The following is a 16,061-nucleotide window of genomic DNA, read 5'->3' as shown; positions in this document are numbered from 1 at the left end:
ACCAACATCTTTAAAGTGCTTAGGGCTTCTAAAAATCTTAATCCAGCCCTGGTCACTTCAGTGCTGCTAACACAGCAGTTTGACTTCACTCCTAAAAAGTGCACAGATGCCAACATAACCAGCTGCAGTTTCTAAAATTTCTGTTAAAGTTTCTTTTTCTGCATCTATTCACCCTAGGCATCAAGAGCCGAGACAACGCATTACTTCAGCCTTTGCCAACCTGTTGCTCTAGATGTTTTGGATTACAACAAGCACTGCTGGGAGTTGTGGTCCAAAACATTCAGAGGGCATCAGGTTAGCAAAACCTGCAAGACTTAAAATGAGCTCACCTGGTGGGGCAGCGGCTTTTCCCCAGAGACTGACGAAGCGTAGACGGTGCTTCCCAGGGCAACGATCCCTCCTCTTTCCCCAACGCAGGTTGGATTCCAAGCCAGCAGCAATTATCTTCTTTTACTTTCTCGTCCTCTCAGCACCCTCGCTGCACTTCCAGTTTTCTACCAGAGCAAGATCCAGAGCTGTTCAAAGCTCCAAGCTCAAAGCTCTATGTAACCTTCCTGAAACACTTCTCCGCCTCTTTCCCTCCCTCCTCTCCCCCCCCCCCCGGGCATCAGAGTCTAGCATTCATTATGTAAGGCTGCTGAGACGCCTCCCACTGCCAGAGGTTTCCTGTCGCTCTGGCCTTGATGTCTATCCTCCAGCATCAGATCTTTGCCTTTGCTGTGGTCCATGGAGAACCCAGTGAATAAGCAATACCAGATATCTTTGGGGTCTTTTGGAGAAGCCAAGAAAACCTCTCCCTGCTCTGCATACATTTGCTCTTTTCATCCCTCAAACTCCTCTCCCCCACTCAATCCTTCTCTGCTTCTTCCTTTGACAATCTTTCTTTTCTCCCTTCCATACTCAAAACGCTTGACACCGAAACCCTAAAATCTTGCAGCTCTCCACTACCTAGGCTAACATTGCCGCTGCATACACACACCATACAGTTAAAAGCACATGGCTCCCCACCAAATAATCATGGGAACTGTGGCTTACTCCTCGCAGGGCTACAATTCCTGGTACCCTTAGCAAACTACAGTTTCTGGGATTATTGGCGGGTTGCTTTAAATGTATGCTGCGTATGCAGCCGACAGGGAGTTTGGATCACCCTGTAGGGCTTTCCCCAAGCCTAGTGCCTTCCAGATGTTCTGAACTACAACTCCCATCAGCAGGATGGAGAATGCTGCAGTAAGGATGCATTCTCTGGTTTGCTACATCCGCATAGCTGGTGTTTAAACTAGGGTTTGGGGAAGCAAAATGCCTGCCTGTTATTTCCCTGAAAAGCAGAGATGAAGACCAGCATATACGCATAACCTTGATGTGTCAGCATTAGGAATCCCACCCTGTCTGGAATCCTTTGAGGTTTCTTTTCATCTCTAGGCCTTGACGTGATCAGCATTGCCCAAGACTCTAAACTGCCAGTTGAAATCCACTTAGGGGTCACCCTCTCTCTCCAGCGAGTTATTTTGGTTCTTTAAAAAATGACATTTGTCCTTACTTACCCACTTTCAAGTTGTATTTATTCTCTCCCATTCCAAAGCTCTCTGCTGAAATGATCTCAGAGACCAGCGTGCTCCCTCTTGCTCCATAAAATCATGTCATTGCTCTACAATATTTTTTTTTTCTATTCACACCTCCTGGGCTGCTTAGCACCTCACTTGACATACGATGGAAAACTTCAAGAACCCAACGCATTCAAGAAGACAGCCCCTGGGAGCTAGAGGAATGGGATGTGGGAGGGAGCAATTTGGGGTGTACATTAGAAATGTGCATTTTCTGAGCTCCTCGTCTACTGGCGACTCTGCCAAGCTCTGCTGACACTTCCTGTTTACTGAAGCATTTCACTTCTGCCATCTTGGATAATGTTTCTGTTCATTAGAGCCAAGAGAAAACATGCCATTTTAGATATTTTTGTCCAGCTCTCTAAGCAAGTCTGTTTGCACTTTTCATAGCAACAGGGACTCCTCAACCTGATGTGAGCAGGAAGCTGAGACAGGCCATTGGCCCATCTAGTTCAGTATTATTTACACTGACTGGCAGCAAGCAGCTCTCCAGAATTTCAGACAGGGGCACTTTTTCAATCCCTACCTGGGAACTCCAAAGACCGAACCTGGGACATTCTGCATGTAAAGCAGACGTTCTACCACTGAGCCACAGCTTTCTCCTGAATTCTATAAAGATCTCTTTCTTCATACATGGGGCAGGGATTTTCTCAGTTATGGAGTCCATGGTCATGGAACTCCCTCCCTAGAGAGGTTCCTTTGCCCCCTTTCTCCCTTGGCCAAATGCAGCCCTCCAGGCCTTGACTTCTGCCCGTTGGGAATCTTCCCAGGCTACCTGCCCCACCAGCTTCACTTTGCAACTTCCATGACTGATTTTGCCTATCCAAAATGTGTCCTAGAGCTCTGATAATGCCTCTTGCTTGCCTGGATTGAGGCTGTAGTGGGGGTACATGAGTATATATAAACGTAGCCTACTGTACACAGGCAAATTTTGCATTTGTTGAATAACAAGAAGTACGAACAGTGGAGGAACGGCAGATGAAGACGATGAACTTTTGGGAGCTAGCTGATCTTACCAGAAGAGTCCACGACCAGAAGGAGGAGGAGCACCAAGAGGAATGGAAGAAATTTAAAGAATATTTAACTAAATACGTTAAGGTAATTTAAATAGAAATACTTGTGTATATCAGATAGGCCTAGGATTTAAATATGTGATGTTCTAGAATAATATGTTTAAAGTTAAAATGAAAAGAAACAAAGATGTTAATTGACTAAGTAAATTTTATGTGAAAATAGTTTTGGAAAACTGCTACAATGATTCATATGGAAACTCAACCAGAGGGATTCGAGGAAGTCACTTAACAATGTTAACAAAAGTGGAATTAAGATTAATGTTAAGAAAAGTTAAGATAAATGTTTCTTTGTTTGTTTGCTTGTTTTTTGATGCTCTTTTTCTATTTGTTTGTTATAAATTTGGAAAACTAATTGTCAGGGGATGATTAGCTGCTTGTGCTTAAAATTGTGCCCCCTCAGAGTTTGTGCGGCTCCACAAACCTCTGTGTGTGACAGAGCTCCTCAGACATGTCTGCTCTAGTCACTAGTAGAGTCTGACAGTGGCTGCCTGCGGAAACGTTTCCAGCAAAGAAGCTCCTTAACGGAAACGCGTCTCCTGGACTCACGACGTGGCAGCTTCTGGCGAAGAATGGGTCTCCCTACAGTTGCTTCTGACACCTCCCCGCTATTTTCGCTGGACGTGTCTCTCACCCCTTTCTCTCCCCTGCTGTTTCCTGCCTGGGCTGCTGCGTCTCTCTCAGCATTACTGAGATCCTCCTCCAGAGACCCCTCGCTCCCCCTGCTGGTCCCTGCTTTGGCTGCTGACTCTCTCCCAGTCTCTGGGAGCCCTACCAACTCCCTTTCCTCTGATGTCAGTTCCCTGACATCCACCTCCCCTCCAGGGCCCCCTTCCCCCCCGCCCCTACTCTCTCCTCTGGGCGGTGAGGAGCTGAAACCCCGAAAAGAATCCTCTTCATCTTCAGACGTCTCGAACATTTCCCTCCATCGGTTTTCGTTCCGGCTCGCTGAATCCTCCTCCGCCTCGGAATCAGAGAACCCCTCCAACTCTTCTTCTTCGTCGGTGGTGGCGAAGTATTCCCTCCGGAACCTCGCCACTGGCTGAGGTTTACGAGGGAATCTCTGATGAAAAGTTTCTATCAAAACCTCGTCATCTACATCCTCTGCCATGACCCAGGTGTTTTCCAACTCCGGCTCCCCTTCCCACATTACCAAATACTCTACTTGATCTCCCTTCCACCTGGAATCGAGAATCTCCGCTACATGGTAGCTGTGTTCTTTTTCCTCCATAGCTGGTCCCCTATTGACCCTCCCTTCTCTGTCCCCTTTATACGGTGACAGCAACGACCTGTGGAACACTGGGTGCAGCTTCATGTGGTTCGGTAACCGGAGTCTGAAAGCCACTGGGTTGACCTGCTGCGTGACTTCAAATGGGCCCAGCCTTTTGGGTCTTAACTTCTTACAACCCCCTTTGAATGGTAACCCTTGGGTGGACAGCCACACCTGGTCCCCCACCCTAATGCTTTCCCCTTCCCTTCTGGTTTTGTCTGCCTGCCTCTTATATTCCTCCTTCGCCCTGTTTAAATTAAGTTGGAGCTGGCGATGGATCGCTTCCATTTCTTCAACGAACTGTTCTGCAGCTGGAACGCTCCAGTTCTCCCCTTCCCCCCCTGGGAAGGCTCGGGGATGACACCCGTGATTAGCCAAAAAGGGGCTCATCCCCGTGGACACGTTCTCTGCATTGTTGTAGGCAAATTCTGCCAACGCCAGCTTCTCCACCCAATCATTCTCTCTGTCATTCACATAACACCTCAAATATTGCTGGAGGACACCATTAGCTCTTTCCGCCTGCCCGTTGGTTTCTGGATGACGGGCAGTTGAGAAATTCACCTCTACATGCAATAAGCTCATGAGCTTCCTCCAGAACCTGGAAGTAAATTGTTTCCCTCGGTCAGAAACCACCCTCAAGGGGGCGCCATGCAGCCTAAACACATTTTCCACAAACAATTTAGCGGTTTCTTCCGCTGTGACCGCATGTGAGCAGGCTATAAAGTGGGCCATCTTGGTTAACAGGTCTGCCACAACCATGATGGCTGTTTTCCCTCTGGACCTTGGCAGATCAGTCATGAAATCTATTGCCACTGCCTCCCATGGCCTTTCCGGCGTGGGTAGTGGTTCTAATAAACCTGCCGGTGCCCGCCTCTCCCCCTTGGCTCGTTGGCATTGGTCACACCCTCTCACATACTCCCGCACATCTTCCCTGACCTTGGGCCACCAGAATTCCCTGGTAACCAGCCACATGGTTTTGTGTTGCCCAAAATGCCCTGCTGTGGGGCTATCGTGCAGTTGCTTGAGTACCTTTTCCCTCAATTCCCCTTCAGGTATATATAACGCTCCCTTGTAGTACAACGCCCCGTTTCTCTCCTCAAAACCCCCGGGTTTGTCTCCCTCCCTCCTGAGACCCCTGAGTTTGTCCTGGGCGTATTCATCCTGCACCGTTCCCTCTACCAGTTCCCTTTGCCCCACCAATGCCGCCCCACACACCCAGCGGTCCTCGGGAATGACATGGGTCTCTTCGGGTGCACCCTCCCCCTCCAAATATTCAGGTTTGCGTGAGAGAGCGTCCGCCCTAACGTTCTCTGGGCCTGGCACGTAACAAATCTCAAAGTTAAATTTGGAGAACTCCTGGGCCCATCTCAACTGCCGTTGGTTGAGCACTCGCGCAGTTCTCCAATACTCTAGATTCTTATGGTCCGTGCACACTTGCACCTTATGTTGTGCACCAATTAGCAGGTGCCTCCATCTCCGGAAAGCCTCATGAATCGCAAGAAGTTCCCGGTCGTACACCGTGTAGTTCCTCTCGGATTTGTTCAGCTTTCGCGAAAAGAAGGCACACGGTCGCCACTCTGACTCCTCCTTCCCCGGCTGCAGAAGAAGCACCGCCCCTATGGCTCTGTCAGAAGCGTCTGTTTCGACCCTCAGCTTTTTTTGTAAATCCACATGCAGAAGTTGTTCATCAGAGGCGAAGGCCCTTTTCAGTTCCTCAAACGCTCGCTCCGCCTCCCCCGTCCAAACAAACTTCTTTTTACTGCTGAGACAGTCCGTGATGGGCGCCGTCAGGTGGGCGAAGTATCGGATGAACTTACGATAAAAGTTTCCAAACCCTAGGAACCTCTGCACATCCTTCTTGGTTTTGGGTGTTTTCCATTCCAGCACTGCTTGAACCTTGCCGGGGTCCATGGCCAACCCCTTGTCTGACAAGCGGTACCCCAGGAATTCCACCTCCTTGGTATGAAACTGACACTTCTCCAGTTTCACCCACAGCCTGTTGGCTTGCAGCCTGCTTAACACTTCTCTGACGTCTCTCACATGTTGCTCCTCATTCTCCGAATACACCAACACGTCATCTAAGAAGGCCACGCAATTCTTGTAGAGCAAAGGCCCCAGTACGTGGTTCATGAAGGCTTGAAAACACGCGGAGCCTGTTTGTAATCCAAAAGGCATAACGAGGTATTCAAATGCCCCCAAAGGGGTGAACATGGTGGTCTTCCACTCATCCCCTTTCCTTATACGTATCAGGTTGTACGCCCCCCTTAGGTCCAGCTTTGTAAAAATCTTTCCTTTCCGCACCCTGGTCAAAATATCATCAATCCTGGGCATAGGAAAAGCCGCCGGCTCTGTCACTGCATTTAACTGCCGGAAATCACATACAAGTCTCGGCTTGTCCGTGTGCTTTTTATCCACAAAAAACACTGGGCTACCCCCCGCTGCCTTGGACTCTCTGATGAAGCCTCTCTTCAGGTTCTTGTCAATGAACTCTCGCAACTGCTGCATTTCCCTGTCTGACATGGCATACAACTTGCCTACAGGAAGCTGTGCTCCAGGGAGTAAATTGATCTGGCAATCAAAGGGCCTATGCGGGGGTAGTTGGTCAGCTTCCTTCTCGCTGAACACGTCGCTGAGATCAGCATACTGTGGTGGCACCTTCCCCTTCTCCATTACTTCAGTCCCTGCCAGGGTGGCTTGGGCCCCTGCTGACCCCTTTTCCCCCCTGCAGTGTTCTAAGCAATGTGCTGAACCGAAGGAAACCACTCTTTGATGCCAGCCCACCAGCGGATCATGTAGGGCTAGCCAGCTCATTCCCAAAATAATGGGAGCGCCTCCCAAGGTGGCCACATTAAACGCTATCAGTTCTGTGTGCCTTGCCACCCTCATTATCATTGGGACGGTCTGCAAGCTGACTCCTCCTCCCAACAGTTCCCTGCCATCGATCGTGGTCACCTGCAGGGGGTTGCTTAAAGGGATAGTCTGTATCTGGTGTTCAGCAGCAAACTCCTTGCTCATAAAATTGCAGGAGCTGCCTGAGTCCAACAGCGCCTTTATTTTTAGGGGGTGTCCATTTTGCAGCTCTAGCGACACTTCAATCACTAGAGCAGGTCGAGGAGCTTCTGGCACGGGCACTTTCACTGCTCTTTGGCCTGGCTGCAGTGCCCTGACGGTGGCAACCAGGCGTTGGCTTTTACATGCTCCGTTTCTCCCTGCTCTCCCCCCTCAACAGCTCCCACCATCCCTTGCCATTCCTTCCTCTGGGGGCAGACTCTGGCAAAGTGGCCTGGCTGTTGGCAGAGATAGCATTTCCGGGCTCCTTTTCCCTCCTTCTTAGCCCCCTCACTGGGCTTTGAAACTGCGCGCGCGCGGGCTGTTCCGATTTCCATCGGCTCTGCCGGCGGGAAAGCTGGCTCAGGAATGTCTGGAATGCGGAACTCCTTCCAACGTTCCCCTCTCCCTTCCCGCCTCTCCAAGGCTCTTGCCTCCTGGCGCGCTCCAATGGTCAGCGCAGATTTGGTCAGCTGATCCATAGACACCGCCCTGGGGCTCCGGGACAGCTCGTCTTTCACAGCCGAAGAAAGACCTTCTTCAAATAGCATCTGAATGGGTGCCGCCGATAAATCCCACCCCAATCTGTGAATCAGCATGGTAAATTCAGTCCAGTACTCACGGACAGATCTGCTTCCCTGCTTGCAAGCCATTAGCTGTCTGCGCACCACCCCTTCCTCAATATCGCTGGAAAACATGATATCCATTGCACGAAAGAACTTCATAGTGTCCTTTAGGATATCATTGTGCGTTGCCATCAGGGGTCGAACCCAGTCTCGCGCCCCCTTCTCAAGATGCCCAATTACGAAAGCAACTCGCGATTCCTCATCAGGGAACTCATCAAACTGCACATTAAGGGCATATTGCATCTCTGTCCTAAAGGCATGGTAATCCTTGGGGTCCCCCCCCAAACTTCTGCACCAATCCTGGTACCTTTCTGGGGAACTGAGTGGTTCTCCCCTTTTTGTCTGCATCCTGAGCCCTTCTCTCCTCGAGCCTCGCCGTCTGCAGCGCAAGTTGGACCTCCAGAGCTTGATACCTTTCTTCCAAGCTTGGACCAGCTCCAACCCCTGCCTCTCCGGTTCCGGCTGGGTTGCTCATGATGCTTTCTCCTGCACAGGCAGCGTACAGAGACTGTCAGACTGCTGTCAGGGGATGATTAGCTGCTTGTGCTTAAAATTGTGCCCCCTCAGAGTTTGTGCGGCTCCACAAACCTCTGTGTGTGACAGAGCTCCCCAGACATGTCTGCTCTAGTCACTAGTAGAGTCTGACAGTGGCTGCCTGCGGAAACGTTTCCAGCAAAGAAGCTCCTTAACGGAAACGCGTCTCCTGGACTCACGACGTGGCAGCTTCCGGCGAAGAATGGGTCTCCCTACAGTTGCTTCTGACACCTCCCCGCTATTTTCGCTGGACGTGTCTCTCACCCCTTTCTCTCCCCTGCTGTTTCCTGCCTGGGCTGCTGCGTCTCTCTCAGCATTACTGAGATCCTCCTCCAGAGACCCCTCGCTCCCCCTGCTGGTCCCTGCTTTGGCTGCTGACTCTCTCCCAGTCTCTGGGAGCCCTACCAACTCCCTTTCCTCTGATGTCAGTTCCCTGACACTAATTAAAAAAATGAAATAAATAAATAAATTTGCATTTGTTGCCCCTCCTGCTTTTGCCTCCAGCCCTGCCTGACACTTGCATGTGGCCCCTGTGACGTTGCCAAGAAGGGAATGTGGCAATCAGCCTTGAAAAAAATTCTCCACTCCATTTGCCTTTTGGCAAAAGCTGAAGACTTAAACAAAAATGCTAGCTTTTATCTGACTTGAGCTTTACTCCTATTATTGTGATCAGCATTACTGGCCTCTATCATTTTAATGTCCCGTGTCCCTCCCCACCCCCACAATTTTATATTTTAACTGCTGCAAGCTACTTTGGGGGCTTTTTAAGCCAGAAGGAAAGAGGGCATGTTCTGGAAAACAAACCAACCAAGAAACAAATGCAACTCTCTTTTAAAGCCGAGTTTCTAGACTTACATTGAATTTTTTTTGGGCAGAGGGGCGTCTTCAGGACCACCAAACCAAAAGCAGACAGTAGTGATTGAAGGCTTAGCTATGCAAGGGTGTTGAGGATGGGCACCTGTGTGCTGTATAAGGATCTATTCTTGTCTTAACTACTTCTGCCTTCTTGGTTCATACATTCCTTCCTACACTATAGAGTAGGGGTCAGCAAACTTTTTCAGCAGGGGGCCGGCCCACTGTCCCTCAGACCTTAGGGGGGGGCAGACTATATTGGGGGGGGGAATGAACAAATTCCTATGTCCCACAAATACCAAGATGCATTTAAAATAAAAGCACACATTCTACTCATGTAAAAACACACTGATTCCCAGACCGTCTGCGGGCCAGATTTAGGAGGAGATTGGGAGTGCTCACTGGAAGGAGAGATTGTGAAGCTGAGGCTCCAATACTTTGGCCACCTCATGAGAAGAGAAGACTCCCTGGAAAAGACCCTGATGTTGGGAAAGATGGAGGGCATAAGGAGAAGGGGACGACAGAGGACGAGATGGTTGGACATCTCAAAGCTACCAGCATGAGTTTGACCAAACTGCGGGAGGCAAGAGTGCCTGGTGTGCTCTGGTCCATGGGGTCACGAAGAGTCGGACACGACTAAACGACTAAACAACAACAACAGGGCTGGATCCGGCCCCCGGGCCTTAGTTTGCCTACCCATGCTATATATAGACACCGGTCATACTCCCCTAGATCTGCCTTTAGGCTATCTATATTCTGGGTCTTGCACGGGGAGCTTTCCAGTGGATTACAGCCCAGGGTTAGGCTTATTATATGCATATGCAGCTTCCAGACTTGGGGGTACGATGCCGCTGAGAACCAGGTGTTAGGGAGCAACAAACTAGGGCTTCTGCTTTCAATGCCCTGCTTGTAGGCTTTCCAAAAGCATCTGGCTTGCCCAAGAGGAAAACAGGGTGCTGCACTATGTGGACTTGGGGTCTGTTCCAGAGGGGCTCCTCTTTAGTTCTTAAGTCTCCCACTTAGAGATATGCAAGAACTTGTCAAGCAAGGCTGGTGTTTCACCTCGCTTTGAGCATTCACCCAAGAGGCAACATATGCAGAGGAGTTCAGAGGTGACGGGTTGTACATGAGTGGAAACACCATCGTGCGAGAGAACATGCCCGTTCCTTTTGAACCCTCCACGCTACCTGCTAATCAGTGTCAGTATTCTGGAGCTGGGCAAGTAGCGTGTTTAATATTGCATGCTCATGCGCCACTGCTCCGCACAGAGCAGCACTGGTGGAACACTGACCTTCTGTGTCTCATAGCAAGTACTCAGAAACGTGTTCATAATAAAGGTTCCCAAAGGCCAAGGACAGGATGGAGTGAAAAATGGGGCAGTCGCAAAACCAGCTCATGCCAAATACAGGAAACTCCCCAAATTTTCCCTTTGGATTAAAGCAATAATGGCCTTGGAGAACAATTCTCAAGAGTCCAGCTGCTTCAAAAGAAAACCCCCCTTCCTGCCATTAAAGGCTGTGCACTGTTCTGTGTAACGGAGGAGGAGGCTTGCTCGGGGGTGGGGTGGGGAATACTTCTCTATTATCTTCTGCAGCTTGCCCATTAATCTGCTTCTTGTACCATGCAGCTGCACAAAGATACCTTTCTTGATGTACTGCCACGTCTCCCCTAGTCTCAGCAGGTAATGCAGGATTTCATGATGGATTCTTAACAATCAAGGTAAAGACAACCACATTTGCTGCAGGAGCACCTAGGGCTGAAGTTTGATTCCTTCGCTCCTCGTCAAGGTTCTGCTTTAAGGCTGACAAGACTGGGATCCCTAAAAAGCAACTCCTCCCATGAGAGAAGAGTACAAGATACGGTTTTCATGCAAGACTGCCTCTCCCGACATCTCTTGAGCATAAATCACTATCTAGTCTGGCCTAATTTGGCAGCAAAGCTAACAAGTAGATGGTTTTCAGGGCAATTACTACTAAGCATGGTACTACTTAGCAAATGCCTCAAAGGCTGTGTACACAACCATACATTTAAAGCACATCCCCCCCCCTCCAAAGAATCCTGGGAATTGTTACTCTGTGAGCGGTAAATTGCAGCTCCCATGACTTTTTTGGGGGGGAGTGGGCTGGGTGTTTTATATGTATGGTGTGTATGCAGTCAGGATTTTTACTCTGGGCTGGAGTTTATTCTGCATCAGAATGAATTATTGGAAAATAACTTGGCCCAAAGCTGGTGGAAGTGGCTGAAGACCTGATGGAAAAGTCCAAAATGCCAGAGGCAGCAATGAAAGTAAGCGTGGAGTCACCCGTGGGCATAATGGTACCCTTATGGACATCCCCATGCATAAGCAAAGGCTCAGAGCCCCCCCCCCCCCGCTATGGGGTGGTGAGCGTGGTTCCCCTTTGAAAAGTAATAGAGCTGAAGGTTGAAAGAGTGCCTCTTCCTATCACTTCCTCTTTCAGCTCTATGTACTTTTCAAGGCTCAGATCAAAACCTGAGCAGCTGAAGTGACCAAGAGAGTAGGTGGGCTATGGGAGGAATCTAGAGGACCGCAAGGGAGGAAACAGCATGGCTAGAGGGGAGAAGGTGGGGTGAGACAGGAGTCAGGAGGTAAACAGAGCAGAATGCCAGAGAGAAGAAGAAGCAAGCAAACCCACACATGCAGATTGTTACAGTAATCTGGGCCCTCTTGAAATGGGATATTTCTTTCCAACAGGTTCCCACCACCGCTGACCCAAACTCCCATCAAATATCACATCCATCTCCATTGACTTCTCTCGCTGCCATGACTTACTAACAGGACTTTTTGGCCTTAGGCTTTTCATTGACTGAGCATCCAAGCAGCAACTCAAGGTGTGTACCAAGTGATTAATTAAACAAGATGTGTATGCCCTGTGCAAGCCTATTTGCTATTTACCTGCCTGGATGCTACCAAGCCAGATGTTTCCTATCAAATTGCAGAAACCAATACCCTTAATCAAGCCTTAAGCAGCAATGAAAGTTGTAATGTACACAATGACCTCAGAGTTAGAGGGGTGAAACCAGGGATGCAGAGTAGGAGACTGAATTGGCCTCAGGTTGATCCCCAGAGGGCCCTACGGTTAGCAAAGTCACTTAAAGCAGATGGGAGTCCAGAGAGACAAGAAATCCTGCTAACACTTTGCTGAGCAAAAGTGAGCAAAAACAGTGAATAATTCAAAGAGAAAGGAACACACCGGTTTGTCTTTCTTACTTCAGGCCTTGTACGTAGCAGGAAGACATTCAATCAAGCCTATGGAGGACATTTCCTTCTACACAGTCAATCAGGGCATGTGCTTCTTCAGCAAAAATCATTCTATTCTGCCCAGGTTCTAAGCAACACCTCTACCTGTCTCCTCTTGGTTAGTTGGTTTTAACACAACCATAATTAATCCTTAAACTGCAAACTGAATTACCCCTGCTTTCACACTTCCAACCTCTACCAGCTAGTAAGATCTGCAAGCACCTAGTTAAGGCTCAGACTACAATTGCCTGGTGCTGAAACAACATTTGACTTCTGCTCTTCTGGAGTCACCAGCCTAAGCCCTGCACACAGGTGTCCAGGATGCCACTGAATTCTGTATCCCTCACCTTGCAAGAACTTGGACTTCGGAAAAGAACAAAACTGTGTGTAACAACAGACAGCTACTAGATGAAACACTGGCAAAACATGATAGAGTTGCAGAAAGACATTTCATCTTCATTCATCAGTGAGCTTAGAGTTTTGGCAAAACGTGTAATTCGCTTTCATCGCTACCCGTGAAATAAAACCCAAACACTAATGAATAAAATATGTTGTCAAATTCACTGCAAGCTTGAGCAGCGAAGAGCTGCAAGAACAGCTGCGGATCTGAGGCAAGGGGGGCAAAGCTACCACGATGAAACATTCATGTATGTTTACTTAGGTCCCTTTGCCTTTTCCAGGTTGCCAGACCAGCGAACCAGTTCAACCACCTTGCAGTTTCTGTGTGCTCCTGATACATGGATGAAACAATTGCTATTACTGACAGGGAGGTAGGCAAGGTAGTGATAAGAGGACCATCTGTTATAGGAAATCCTCAATAACAGCTTCACAGAATCATACAACTGCTGATAGATTCGCCACTTATCACAGAGAAAACCTGTTAAATGCAATCCAATGAACCCATTGCGTGAATCAGCAGCATCCATCAGGGATTTCTACATGATTGTGCCTCTTGCGAAATTATGATGGGCAAACCTTCAAGATAACAGCGAAAACCATAGGAACTAAACTCTGGCGTCATTGACGAACTGTCATCAGTTTCAAACTTCACTAGTCATGGTGGGAGACTCAGGGCCGTCAAAAGGAAGTACTTCTTCATACAGTGCAATAGTTAAACCTATAGGATTTGCTTCCACAACATGTGACCTATGTTGCCACCAACTTAGATGTCTTTAAAGGAGGATTAGACAAAGCCAGGTTGGCCCACCTGCCCTGCACCTGAGATCATAAATGACAACCCTGTGTCTAACACATTGCATGCTCTGGCAATCAGCTGATGATTGGTGCTTCCATGCACAGTGCTATTTTACTTTGTAAAAGCATATCAGAACCACTCCATATATACGAAATCTAAGCAGTGTACACTATGTGCAATTTAAAAACAATTCCATTAGAACAAAATACAACCTAAAATTCATATAACAACAGTATAAAAACAAATTGCAGCAATCAAAGCAAATAAAATAACAACACTTCAGGGGATTTACAAAGAGCAGGGTTCAATATTATGGTCCAAGGAAAATTATGCAAAAGAGGGCCCTTGGCATCACTGTGATGCCAGGTGGTTGACAGGCATGTGTCCCCAGTTACCTGTCATACTTGGCCTATTGTGGGCCGGGGTGTGTGTGGAGAGGAATTGGACCTGCTGACTCAATCCAGCTCCTCACACCTGGAACAGTGTGTTCTACCATGTGGCAAAACCCCATCCTCTGTGCATTTGAAATCTCTTTGTACCACAGCCACTTTGCCCACAAAGGCTACATCCACACCATATATTTAAAGCACTACTATACCACTTTGAACAGTCAACGCTTCTCCAAAGAAATTCTGGGAACTGTCATTTGTTAAAGGGTGCTGAGAGTTGTTAGGAGACCTCTCTTGCTCTCACAGAGTTGCAGCGTCCAGAGCTCCTTGGGAAGAGGGATAGATTGTTAAACCACCCTGTGGCACTGGCGTGGTGGTGGTGGTGGTTAGGGGCCTCCTAATACCTCTCAGAATCCTTAAACTACATTTCCCAAAATTCTTTGGGAGAAGGCTTAGCTATTAAAGTAGCATCACTGTACTTTGAACATAAGATGTGGATGTAGATGAAACACTCCTTCCCAGCTCATCTCATTCTGGGCCATTATGTTACTTACTGCTTTCCTCAGCTGTCAAGATCAGAGGTTTTTACTCCCATGCTACTTTTTGTGAGGTGGCCTTTGAGCTCTGCGCCGGGAGACGAGTGTGGGCAGAGCATTAATTAGGCAGCAGAGATTGGCAGGTTAAGCTGACAGCAAAGCAGGAAGAAAAAAAGAGGGGAACGGATGGCTGAGAGTCGTCAGATAGAATAAGCCATCCCGTGGCTGACCGCTTGCTCCACACTGAACATATTATCATTGCCTGCTGACACTCTATAAACTCCGTTCTCCGTGCATTTTTAAAACAGAAATTACTTTGCTTGACAAGCTCAGGAGCCTCAAGGTAGCTCCTGCAGGGCCTTCAGAAAACATTTTTCACGCTTCTGCCCATGCATAGCTGTACATTCAGCTGACTGTTGCCTGTGCCATGCGAGGGAGGGGAGGAAACCAAATAACATAGCCACCTCACATCAGCCACCAACCAAAAGTTTTCCTTTCTCCTCTGCAAATTTATGGTGGATTGCCGGAAGAAATATCAACAACCTCAGATATGCAGATGACACAACCTTCATGGCAGAAAGTGAGGAGGAGTTAAAGAAACTTTTAATGAGGGTGAAAGAGGAGAGTGCAAAATATGGTTAACATCAAAAAACGAAGATCATGGTCACTGGTCCCATCACCTCCTGGCAAACAGAAGGGGAAGAAATGGAGGCAGTGAGAGATTTTACTTTCTTGGGTTCCATGATCACTGCAGATGGTGACAGCAGTCACGAAATTAAAAGATGCCTGCTCCTTGGGAGAAAAGCAATGACAAACCTAGACAGCATCTTAAAAAGTAGAGATATCACCTTGCCAACAAAGGTCCGTATAGTAAAAGCTATGGTTTTCCCAGTAGTGATGTATGGAAGTGAGAGCTGGACCAAAAAGAAGGCTGATCGCTGAAGAATTGATGCTTTTGAATTATGGTGCTGGAGGAGACTCTTGAGAGTCCCATGGACTGCAAGAAGATCAAACGTATCCATTCTTAAGGAAATCAGCCCTGAGTGCTCACTGGAAGGACAGATCCTGAAGCTGAGACTCCAATACTTTGGCCACCTCATGAGAAGAGAAGACTCCCTGGAAAAGACCCTGATGTTGGGAAAGATGGAGGACACAAGGAGAAGGGGACAACAGAGGACGAGATGGTTGGACAGTGTTCTCGAAGCTACCAGCATGAGTTTGACCAAACTGTGGGAGGCAGTGGAAGACAGGAGTGCCTGGCGTGCTCTGGTCCATGGGGTCACGAAGAGTCGGACACGACTAAACAATTAAACAACAACAAAGTCTGTCTATAGTTCTGTGAACCACCTGAGATCTTGTGATGAAGAGCAGTATATACATTTAATAAATAATAAGAATAATAAAACATAGAATTGTAGAGTTGGAAGGGAATCTTTTGCCCAACGTGGGGCTTGAACACCCACAACCCTGAGAGCCATCCCAGCCCTTTCTCTTATGTTGACTGCCTTACATTGCCCAGCAAGTCCTCACTATATGTACTGAAGCTATCAGCATCCTGTTCTCAGGGACTGATGAAACAGCCCCTTTCTCCTCAGTTTTGCAATGTTAAGTTCAGTTCCCCACAATTAATTTTTTAAAATTTTGTTAAAAAATAAAAACGGACAATACGCACAAAATGAGA

This window comes from Podarcis vaucheri, assembly GCF_965113315.1.
Source record: "Podarcis vaucheri genome assembly, chromosome: Z".
Lineage (NCBI taxonomy): Eukaryota > Metazoa > Chordata > Lepidosauria > Squamata > Lacertidae > Podarcis > Podarcis vaucheri.
Note: the sequence above shows the minus strand (reverse complement) of the source record.